This window comes from Cryptotermes secundus, unplaced genomic scaffold (assembly GCF_002891405.2).
Source record: "Cryptotermes secundus unplaced genomic scaffold, Csec_1.0 scaffold540, whole genome shotgun sequence".
Taxonomy (NCBI): domain Eukaryota; kingdom Metazoa; phylum Arthropoda; class Insecta; order Blattodea; family Kalotermitidae; genus Cryptotermes; species Cryptotermes secundus.
The window spans coordinates 2,065,782-2,078,821 of NW_019742447.1; the positions used below are offsets into that span (position 1 = coordinate 2,065,782).

Genomic DNA, 13,040 nt, shown 5'->3' on the forward strand with positions numbered 1-13,040 from the left:
CACTTTCAAGGTGGTGTAAGGTCCGTAATAAGTGTTGGTGAAGAGAATTAAGGGCCAGCCAAGAAGAACTGGAGGGCTGGAATAAGTGCTGGTCAAGAAGAGGTGAGGGCCACAATAAGTGCCCTCCAGTCTGCACAGACCAGATTTGAAGAGACCATCACAGACTGGATAAGTAAAGGGGTGGAAGATAGCATGTCCACCAGCAGACACAGAGCCTCTACGAGGACCTGTATGAGGTAATATGAGGTAAAATGGATGAGGGCAGCTGTTTTCCAGTGGATCCAGGGCCTCCGCAAGAAACTTGACATTGAGATGTTGATAGAAGTCACGGAGTGGTGGTTCAAAAGACTGTGGAAATCGAAACCCAAGCATGGTGTGGGAGTTGCAAGAAGGCAGCAACCAGCATGGATAGGGTAAAGTGGCTGAGGTTTGATGGATCCATGTCCAGGGTTGTGTTTCATCACTAGTTCAAGGCACTGGCTTAGCAGAACTGGTCAATCCTGGAGAAGGTCATGCATCTTCTCACTGCTCTGAAAAGGCTGGCTACTGAAATACTGTACAGCATCCCTGTTGGAGTAGCATATGAAGACATTATTGAAGCACTTCAAGGCTGTTACAGAGATCACCAGCTGGCCTCACCATACCACTCCCATTTGAAGTTCTGGAGCCAAGAAAACTTCTTGGTTTCAGCAGGATTGTGGACAAGGTTAGAGGATGGTACAACTGCTACAGGCCAGGAGCGATGGAAGGTGGTGCCAACAGGACAACACTTGCATGGGTGGACAGGGCCCCTGAACTAAGAGCCAGGGCCTGATGGCCCAGTATGGCATCAGAGTACCACCTAGGGGAGCAGCCATGGATGTAGTAGGGGCCTCCCTTCATAGCAGAGGTGATGGTGGTGCACCGTGTTAGAGACTGTGCAGGCCAGGAACCTTAAGGAAGGAGTAGCATGAAAGGATTCCTGATGTCCATAAATATCGGATTGTTGGAACCACAGAAATATCATGGAGAAGTCCATTGCAAAACATTGCCACAGCAAACACATATCCCAGTAGTGAACACGTGCACAGCAGTCAGAGGAGTGTTGCAGGCCTGGAATTATTGCAGATGTATATCTATAAAGCCTGCCAGGCCCATGCAGTTACTGCTTCGATGGCAAGCCAAGGAAGCCTTAGAAGGAGGGGAAGGGAGGGAGGAGGAGTGGAATAGCCAATTGTAGTCACTTGTAACTAAGAGGAAGTAGTGTCCAATAATTCTTTTTCTGAGTAGTCACTTGAATTAAAGATTACCAGAAGTTATATAAGTAATACAACATTCATAGGAAACACAATATGAAACCTGGCAGGTTTATTAATATAAATATTAAAGTCAATTTTTCATTGAAGTAAGAAATATGACTTGTGAGAGCAGCTGTTTAGAATCACTGAAGCCAGGTTTGTAGGGTCTCCATGGTGCAGCAGGACACCTTTTCACTAATAACATATGCGACCTGTTGGAGTTTGTATCCACTTTTATAAGCATTTATGAAGCTGGAACCCACAAAATGTTTAGTGGGGAATGATAACTGAAAGGTTTACTGAGACCAAATCTCTTTATGTTTCTTGTGCTGTGTGAACTTTTTCCTTCAGCTTTACTCTTATTTCACCTTCACATGACTTATTACCACAGGATTCATTTTTCTTTATGTGACTTGTTTTATATTCTTGAAATTTGCCATTGGATACTTCACGTGTGGGAAGTTGTGACTCTTCTAATGACCTTCATGGTCTGTTTCAGGGAATAAACAATGTTGGGCTGCCCAATTTTAAAACTGTTCACATCTTCCTCTACGTTTATGTCATATTTTGAGCTTGAAGAGACATCTACTTCATTTCCAAAACTTTCAGGCTACTTCTCAGTAGTTTGCTACATTTATCATATTCCTTGTCCTTCCTGAATTCCTTTGTAGTCATCCAGTTCCACAGATGTCTCATGTTTTTGTTGGAACGTGGACTATGACTGACAATCAAGGGATTACAACACTGTTTTAAAGCTTTAAATTGTCTGACAGCCATTTTTAGACTTGACAAGAATAAGAATTAATTTTTCACTTCACCAAACCACTGTGGGGGCACATGGAAGCGTAGTAGGTTGAGGCACTATGCTACAAGCCGAAGGTCACGGGTTCATATCCCGAAGAGGTCATTGGATTTTTTGAATTGACCTAATCCTTCCAGCCACACTATGGCCCTGGGATTGACTCAGCCTCTAACAGAAATGAGTACCAGGAATATTCTTGGAATATTCTTTGTGAGTAAAGGGCGGCTGGCGTGTAGGGCTGACAACCTCACCACCAGCTGTGAGTCGATTATCTAGAAAATGTGGGAACCTCAACATCTCACAATCCTATGGGCCTCCACGGCCTGTTACAGGGATACCTTTACTTTTCTTTAACCAAACCACTATAGAATTTGCCAGACAAGGAAGTGCAACTTAATTCTACTGGCATAAGTTATGAACTGAAAGCAGGATGAGTTATGATGTCCAGAAGCGTGCCTTTACAAGTCACAGCGTCTCATCATGCATAATGAGCTCACTGACAGACGTGAAATCATATTTTCTCATCACTTTCATATCCAAGCGTACTTTCCAAAGATGTATTGAAATGCTTGCTGACTGTTGGAGTGGTGTGGAAACTTGGGTGAATCAGGATATCTGCTTTTCATAAACTTTAGGCTCAAGATAAAAAATCAAGCTCTATCTTAAATTGGATCTACAGTCATGAGCATATTAAGTGAATCAAAATGAGAACATGTAAAATTTGAAACTCCACTGTTTGTACAAATAATGGACACAGGAAGATGAAATTTTGATATATATCACTTCCTAAAGAGACCCAAGAAGCTTAAAAAATTATGTTAGGATGAGATATGATGATGAAAATTTTTCTTGTGAAGTATGTTGATTTGACACTGAGTGACCCTAACTGTTTATTGGATCTTTTTTGCACTTAAATTGTATTTGAAATTCATGCAGAACTTGTATAACATTAATAGTATGGTAAACTTCCTTTTGCTAAAAGCACATGTCGTTGGTAGCATTCACTATAAATGCGTATTACAGTAGAACTTGGTTATAACGTCATCAAAGGGACCTAAAAATAGTGTCGTTATAAACGAATGTCGTAACCGAAATGTGCACTTCCACAGTAGCCTTATGTTAGTCACGTAAAAATCTACCAAAAACCGAGTTAAAATGTTGCATTTTTTAGTGAAATACATAGTTAAGTACAGACTAACGTAACATTAACGTGGAATTGCCCAAATGTGTAATATCAAAGACATATTAACAGCGCTTTTCACTGACAATACACACCGCACTAATACTGTATATTAAAGGTAGGCCTACTCACCAAATTACAGTAGATTACATCAATTGTTGTGCCTTACTGTACCTAGATATGAGTACAGTAATCAGTTATCTTCATCTGTTTCCTGTTACTTGCCCAATACACACTTTCTAAATTACGTTCAATGTCCATATCAGAGAAATTCAGGAATGAAAATGACGTTACATACGAGGTTGATGCATTTGTGCATGTCATACTAAGCAAGGTATAAAAACAGTTGCTTTATGAGGAATTAGTTCGTACCATTGAATATTTGACACAATAGACAAGGTGTCACAGAAACCGATGTTGCTATAACCAAGTTTTACTGTATTTTGTTGAGCATGCCATTTTGTTTAGCACTGCTACAAGATGATGGCACTAGGTATAGCACGTATACTTATGACTTCTTGTTCGGTGACATCACACACAGTATTTGTTACATATTTTAGTAAATGAATGCATTTATAAATAGAGGATAATTTCTGAAAGGCTAGATTGTCAACCCCAAAACACACAGTGAGTTGATAAGGATGTGAACAGTGAAACAGAATTTGGAAGCTACAGATTGTTTGGTGGTTGAAGTGTTATAAAGTACTGTGTATTATACTAAGAAAGTAACTTTCTTCTGATGTTAACTCTACATGCAGTTTTAATTTTGTCAAGTGTAGATGATCTGCTTTGAGGTTACCACAACTTTTTGGATAGGCGAAAGAATCACTTCTCTCAGCTGTTGTTTGAACGTAGGGTCAGTGATGTTAGGCTGATGGAAATGCATGCAGCTCGGCCATTAGTAACTGAGCCTAGTCTTTTTGAGGTTGAAACTGTTACTTCAAAGTTGGAAAGGTATAAATTGTAAGGTACTGATTAAATTCTGGCAGAACTGATTCAAGCAGGAGGTGAAACATTACGTTCTCAGATCCGTAAACGTGTTAATTCTATTTGGAACAAGGAAGAACTGCCCTGCCAGTGGAAGGAGTCTATTATTGTACCAATTTACAAGATGGATGACAAATCTGAGTAGTAATTACCTAGGTATATCATCATTTTCTACTTAATTCAGAATTTTGTTCAATGACCTCTCAATTTTAAGCCCATATGTGACAAAATTATTGAAGATCATCAGTGTGGGTTTTGATGTAATAGAGCAACTACTGATCAGATTTGTTTCATTTGTCAGATGCTGAAGAATAAATGGGAGTATGGTGAAACAGTACATCAGCTATTCATAGACTTCAAGCAAGCCTGTGATTTAGTTAGTAATGAACTGTTGTACACTATTCTCATTGAATTTGGAGTACCAATGAAACTAGTTAGGATTATTAAAATGTGTTTAAATGAAACCTCTAATAATATCCATATAGATGACATTTGTCATATATGTTTCTATTCAGAATTGTCTAAAGGAAGGAGGTGCTTTATTGCCAGTACCTCTCAGCTTTGCCCTAGGGTCCAGGAAAAGCAGGTGAGATGAAAATATAATGGGACACATCCCTTTATGGTCTATGCTGATGGTGTAAATCCATTGGAAGATAACAAATACCATGAAGAAAAAAACAGGTCTAACTGACACTAGTAAGGATGTTGGTCTGGAAATAAGCACAAGGAAGACTAAGCATAGTGTCACAATTTAGGGGTGTGACTATAGACAGAGTATGGATTGGATATTGGATTTATTGACCACTTGTACACACCCCTCGGAACTACACTTTACAGATCACTGACACACACAGACTAGTGTCGTCAGTGTTACAGTCTCCACTAGCTGTTTCCTGGCAATGCCTTCAACTGAGGGAGATTCTTCAGCTTCCTACACTCACATCTTCTTGTCACAGCCACCCATGCAAATTCTTGTCAACCGATTTCTCAAATAACTGGGTCCTAGGCTGATGACAATTTCACACCAACCTCCTATGCTACTCTTCACAGTCTAACTTTCAACTAAATTCTCCTGCTTACAAACCAATCACTTCACTTCACTTCATTCAACTGAACTGCTGACAACTCTTGACTCTTGGAACTTCACTGTCCCTGCTTATAACATCTCGGCATGAACCACATACAAAACACCTTTTCCATTGTTATAATCCAACAGTACCTTGACCATTGCATATGTATCCATTCCCATGGGAACCCATTTACCAAGCAGTTGCCTAGCGATAGCCTGGGTATTGTTGGAATGTTTACAAGCCGTTGCAAAGCATAGCATGTTCCTTCTTGTGATCATTGCATAGCAACAGCTGTACATGCTACAGTATGTTGATGCCTTGTCACCAGAATGCAGGGCAAGATCATAACGTAAAGGCAGCTGATAGATGCTTTGAAAATATGACCAAGTTCAAATATTTGGGAACAGTGGTAAATCAAAATTTGGGTCATGGCAATGTAAGAACAGGTTCATCTCTGGACTAGAGATAGGGACTAGCTCTGTCTATTGGGCCCAACTGAAGAGGTTTTACCTGAGGACGTAGACAGAATTCAGTCTCCGAAATGTGTTTTGAAAAATAAACAGGACGATTTTTAAATATAGACAAGACGATGGATAATGTCCAAAAGTATGATACTTGTAAAGGAACATGGGAAGGGCAAGGAATGTAACATGCATGGGAGTGGAGAAGAGAGGAATGCATACAATGTTTTGGTGGAAAAGGCAGGAGGAAAAGACCACTGGGGAGATCTAGACCAAGGTTTGAGGATGATAATAAATTTTATCAAAGAGAAGTAGGATGCACTGGTATGGACTGGATTGGTCTGGCTCAGGACAGGGACAGTTGGTGGGCTCTTGTAAGCACAGTAATGAACCTTTGGGTTCCATAAAATGCTGGAAAATTCTTGATTAGCTGAATGACTGGTGGCTTCTTAAGGACTGATCTCCATGTAGTTAGTTAGTTAGATTGTTTAAGTATAATACAATATTCAGTTTGATTGAATTTTAAAAATTGAAAAATCGTGAAACATATTTTCAGAATGCTGTTTATCTGCCCTCTTTCCTTTTAAATTTACTAAGAATGTATTCTAATTCAAAGAATCCTAAATTTCTGTACAGTGTAGGTAATTTTATAGTTAGCTTGATTTTTGAGTTGTTAACCATTAGAGAGGAGGTTGGGTGGGATTCAACCTCATCTGGACATGGTGAAATCTCTGCGCCTGCTAGGAATTGCACCCCTGTTGTCTTGCCTGTAGCTTAGTCACTGTTGTGATTGTGCTCTCGCATCACTGTTTATCAGTTGTTCTAAACAGTGACTCAGTGAGTTTGAATTCTTAAGGCTAAGCTGCTCACAAAACATTTTCATTGTCCACTGATATGTTGGGATTTTGGACTTCATCCATCGTCCTGGTTTTTAAGATAACAAATAAAAACACGACGTTTCGGAAACTGGATCTGTTTCCGAAACGTCGTGTTTTTATTTGTTATCTTAAAAACCAGGACGATGGATGAAGTCCAAAATCCCAACATATCAGTGTATTATACACCATCGTCAGAATCCTATAGTAACTATTTTCATTGTCCTTCACCAATGTGTAGTTTGAAGGTAACAGGTGTATGGTAATGCTTTGTTAGTTCATTTAATAATCTCAGTATTGGATTATAAGCTGTGGAACCCCCATGCATTGGCTGTGAGTGCACAATCTTTATATTATCTATAGTTGACATGACCAATCTTATATCTTTTACTGGTAGCTTTCAAGAACCGTGTCATTGTGGTAATCTTATGCATTTATAGTACCAATTTTTAATTCATATATTGTACTACTCCTATAAAGAGAACTTGCAAGTAGAAGTCTAAATCTTCCTTAATGTCTCTGCATGATTGGTATGAAAGAGCTAGTCATATTTAATTTGAAATCAGATAGTGCTTAAATTTTTTTAAAGTTTAATCATATTATTTGACACTAAATGTGTTATTTGGTCTTGAAGACCATGGTTATGTTTTCCTTCCAAGTCCCTGTAAGACTTGAAACAAAATATTTGACTCTATTAGGTATATACATACAAGAAAGTTTTATAAGGATCACATTTTGGGAACATAAAGCTTATTGCAGTAGCTTACAGGTTTTATTCCTGAGTAACATTACATATTTGACTGCATCAGTTTAGCTAATTGTTTTGGTGTATTTATGATATTTATTCTTTTCTGATTCAGTGATTTGGATTTTATAGTTATATTCATATATTTTGTTAGTTATTATCTGATAAGTTCTGGCATTTTTATAATGAAAGTGGCTGTCATCTTGCTGTGCTTCAAGAGGAGTACTTGATTTGAGGTAATCATTGTGTGGTGGTGGTGGTACTAGTGATACAGTAGAGAATAGTATAGTCAAGAAAGTAGACACTACAGCTTGTAAAATTTGTGGATTTTTACTAGATGTATTTGATAGTTTAGTACAAATAGGTCATAGTAACCTTACTCTTTGTGCAGCTTAAAACTGAATTTCCCAATGATTTTTGATCTGACAGAATTACATGTGACTACTCAAGTTGTAGTTACAATATACTGCCCCAGGAAGCAAAATAACCACTGAAGTCCACAGTTCCTGTCATTCATGAATTAATGGCAAGGAATTGTTTGAGGAAGCTAACGAGTATTCTGAAACAACAATTCATACATTCTCAAGACTAACATTACATGCCCAGTGAGCCTATATTAAGAAACTACAAACAGTTTCAGAAATGTTTCATTTGTAGTTTGTGTTAAAAATGATTTTCCCAGGGTGTCCATTAAAAAGAGGATAGAGATTTACTTCTCTTTGGAAATTTAATGAGGCTTCTTAGCAACTGTTGACAGGCTGCAACTTTGAGAAACTATAAAAGATGATATATTTGAAACAAGGACAGTCTACAGATTTAATTTATCTTTCCAAATACAAAATTTTCACAAGTGTGATTGCCCTTGCCATTGAAATCTGACAGTCAACATGCCTAATTAATTGCTGTATAGAATGAATGTCCAATGTAAAGAGGTGTCTGCACATCATGCTGCCATTCTGTAGAGATTTATAGCTGAGTTATAGCTCTATTTACTCACACCCCACATCAGTGGGCAGATGTAAATTTAAGATTTACACTTAGTCCCTCTCTACGGACAAACAAGTCCAAGAGCCATTTGTTGTGTGCTGATGGAGGAGGGACTGCTAACATCCTTGCTTGGTGTTACATCATGTCATTAAATTTTTAGTAGGTTATCTGTAATGGTGCCTTAGATCAACTGTGACCTGTTTTACTTTAAAAAAATGTGAATTCTCATAGCTGTTAGTTGTTTATGAAAATGGCTGTTATAGTACGTAGGTAAGTCAATAAGTAAGTTACAAATGGATATAGAACTTAAACAAATAAGAATACTGATTTGAAAAATGCTTGTATTTCTCAACATAATCTCCCTGGACATTGAGGCACTTGTCCCATTGTTTCATAAGCCCCTGAAAACCAGCAGCATAAAATTCTTTGGGCTGCTGCTTCATCATCAGGAAAATGTTCAGCCGAAAGATTATGTTTAAGAGGGCCGAACAAATGGAAGTCGCATGACAGGTTTGGTTTTCATAAAGTATGTGCATGATGGGTGCTATGCATGCTAACCCCACAACACAAAAAGCAAAGAATTGGTCTGGCATTACAGCGTCTCAATTGCTACCATGATGAGGACATGATATGCTAGTCCAAATTGTCTCAGGTGATGCGTCTTGGGTTCACCATTACCAGCCATTCAACGGAAGCGACCAGGACTCCTCACCAAAGGCATGTTGCTCTTGCATGATAACACGCGTCACCATGCTTCCAACAAGACAAATGAGATGCTGCAAAATTTCAAGTGGGAATTCCTTAAGCATCCTCTGTATAGCCCTGACTTTGCTCCAAGTAACTTCCATTTGTTTGGCCCTCTTAAACATCATCTTTCGGCTGAACATTTTTCAGATGAAGCTGTAGAAAGGGAATTCTGTATTTCAGCATCCCGTTGCAATTGTTCAAATTAGCGTCCATTGTTTCTCTTCCGTCAAAATTGCAACACTTTTACATTCAACACTTCAACACTACATGTTTCGGCCCCATAAGGCCATCTTCAGGTGTTTTGTTTCAGATATTTTACTAAAACTGTGTTAAAAACTGCTACACTGTTTTGATTCGTGTTAAAATCAGATGCTGTAGTCTTCTCATTTTTTTTTTTTTTTTAAACAAGATAAAATCCTTTAAAATTCCTGTTGCATATTATTTCACCTCACCCAGGGTGTCGTCATTTTCATAAATGTACCAAGATGTTTTTCTTGGCAGCTTGCTCCTCACGTTCGTGGTCTACTTTCAGTTTTTGACTGAAAGCACACACAAACCAGGAGCATATGGCAGTCAAAAACTGAAAGTAGACCACGAACGTGGGGGGCAAGCTGACTAGAAAAACACCTTGGTACATTTACGAAAATAACGACACCTTAGGTGAGGTCAAATAATATGCAACAGGAATTTTAAAGGATTTTATCTCGTTTTAAAAAAAAAAGGACTACAGCATGTGATTTTAACATGAATCAAAACAGTGTAGCAGTTTTTAACACAGTTTTAGTAAAATATCTGAAACATAAAAACACCTGAAGATGGCCTTATGGGGCCAAAACATGTAGTGTTGAAGTGTAGCATGTAAAAGTGTTGCAGTTTTGACAGAAGATAAACAATGGACGCTAATTTGTGGAAAGGGAAGTCACCACCTTGTTCCAACAGCAGCCCAAAGAATTTTATGCTGCTGATTTTCAGGGGCTTGTGAAACGATGGGACACGTGCCTCAGTGTACAGGGAGATTATGTTGAGGAATAAAAGCATTTTTCAAATCAGTACTCTTATTTGTTTAAGTTCTGTACCCATTTGTAACTTACTTATTGACTTACCCTCATATAACAGGCCTCTTCATTTTTTGAAATGAAGACCATGAAGTAACTTGTTTTTTATTGCTGTACTACGGAAATATCAAATGTCTTCAGATGTATCTGCAGGTACTATATAATGTATTGTTAAGGTATTATGTACATTTGATTGTACGAGTATGTAGTGTAGGATTATCCAGAGGAATGAATTGAAAGATATGCACTTTTTGGGGAGAGACATCTGAATGTATGTGTAGTTTTCTCTGGTTACTGTTCTGCATGTACCGTATCGTGTTTCTTGAGTATAATAGTACCTGCTAGAATTTACACTTTCAGGGAATAATGTCTGTGCATGTAATGCCTTCATTTATGTTATGATTGATTTAAAAGGCCAACACTCTCTGAATCCCATGAGGTTCTCCTAACAGTGGATAATAGTGTCTATCTGCTTCCAGTTGTGTTGTGGGAGACATCTTACAGTAATACTACATTTTGCTCACTATTAAGTTGTGTTGTCATGCCATGAGTATACTTGAAGTGTAAGATGACCTTCCCATACCACCCATGCTAAATAGCTAGTGCTTTGTATTACTGGTAATATGTTAACATCATGTAAGGTCTGAAACTTTCACTGTGGTTAAAGTTATAAAGTTAACAAAATCTCTGACTATCAACCATGTCAGTTGGTTAAAAATTACTCACATTTCAGGGACCATCTGTGTCCATCATCAGGATCAGATGATTGACAGAGATGGTCCCTGAAACATCAGTAATTTTTAACCAACTGACATGGCTGGTAGCCTGAGAGGGTATTACTACATCACTTTTTGTGACATTTACATTTGTTTGTGATTGTAAGACAACTTTCAGTTGTTCACCTCATGTATTAGGAAATAATATTTATATTTTGAAGTGACAAGGGGATTTATTTAGGATGTGTAACTTTAAAGCAAAGTTAAAAATTGAATATAAATCTGATATTGCTTCATAATATGCATCACCCACTATTCTGATACTTCTTTTGGCTTATTTTGGACTTCATCCATCGTCGAGTATGTAAAAGACAAAAGACCACGACGTTTCGGAGACTGGATCTGTCTCCGTCTTCAGGTGGGTAGGGAAGGATAAACCTGCTCCAGTGACTGAGACTAGCTCTTTCTAACGGGCCCAACTGAGTAGGTTTATCCTTCCCTACCCACCTGAAGATGGAGACAGATCCAGTCTCTGAAACGTCGTGGTCTTTTTTCCTTTACATACTAGATGATGGATGAAGTCCAAAATAAGCCAAAAGAAGTACAGTATACACCATCGTCAGAATCCTTTCAAGTCTACCATTATTCTGATGTTTGAGAAAATTGTTTACAAAGTTCCAGACCTTTAGGTATTATATGTATTATTACTAAAGCAAGTACCATTTTAATTCTGCAACATATTTAGTGCCAGAATTGTCTTCTTACTCACAGCTGTCTGGTTTATGTTTGTACTATATATGATGTCTAGAGATTCCATATCAGTGCTGTTGTTCCCAGTGGAAATTTTGATAGTATTTTCCTTGGGTCATTCATATTAGACTGCAATTATGTATTCCTCTTGCTGCTAATATTTTGTTAACATGTGTCATATCATTGACCTAGTAACGTGAAGTATGTAATTATGCTGAAGTTGATTTTTATTAAGTTGTTTTACTGTTGATAATTACAAAAATATTTATAAATATTAAAATTACTGTTTTCATCATGATTGTAAGGTACATCATATGCAGAAGCAAAGTTTCCGGTAATTGCAGTATTGAATACCCTTGTGTCACTGTTTACACATACCCAGGGAGTACATCTGGCGACTGTCCCAGAACAAGGTCTTTTTGCTATGTATACTTATTGCATGGCTTCCCAGCTTTGCTATTTGGTGCACATACATCATGGAGTGAAGGTTACAGGTCTCTGTAGTATCTGCCTTATATATCTCAAAATTAATTGTGTGTGCATTAAATGCATGGCATAATCTTCCTTCACTTCAGGATGTGCAGAATACCAGATTGCACATCATGGAGTGGAACTTCGTGTATAGGATGAGGATTTAGTGTGGGCCAGTATTTGTTGTTTTTTATGTTCACATGTCCAGTCATGTAAGATCTGGAAAGAATATCAACTCAGGATTGAGCTCACCACTGTGAATTGACTGATGATGCCAGTTACAGACATTTCTGAATCATATGGCTGTAAAATATGTACAACTATAGTTTTGTAAGGCCATAGTTTTAATAATTTTGTTGCAGTTCTTGTAATTTCCCTTTGTGCTGGACATCGATAAGTTTATGGTAGATCACCACGTATTTATGATGTGTAATCCAGTAGGAGGTGTAAGAGAAAGTCAGAAGAAAGTTTTTGCGATTCATCTTTCCCACAGAAATACAATTCAGGATCTCATCAGTGAAGTAAGAACAACTAACATGTTAATAAACAGCAAACCGAAAGAACATGAAGTATTAACACAAGAAGAGTTGGACAGTATTGGATGTGTGCTTGAACACTTGCGTCATAAATGCCTTGCACAAGAAATGGCAATGTCAAGAGACCTCAAGAACTTCAGTGAAGTTATTGAAGATATGACCTTACAAAACCACAACATTGCCCTCTTTGCAGTCATGTGAATCCAGTAGTTTCTGTGACTGGTATATTCAGCTGTTTCACAGTGGTGAGCTTGATTCCAAGTTACCATTAAAATTCAAATGAGGCTTGGTTTTATTTGAATGGACATGTAAACACATGAAACACCAGGTACTGAAGCACGTCATTTCTACATCTTTTCACAAATTTCCACTCCATGAAGT

The 13,040-nt window shown here is 37.9% G+C and overlaps 1 protein-coding gene across 5 annotated transcripts in view; it reads left to right on the forward strand.

Annotated features, from left to right (window-relative positions):
• LOC111873189 (serine-rich adhesin for platelets) overlaps nt 1–13,040 on the forward strand; it is a 94,074-nt gene that overhangs the window by 36,153 nt on the left and 44,881 nt on the right. The window lies entirely within an intron of this gene.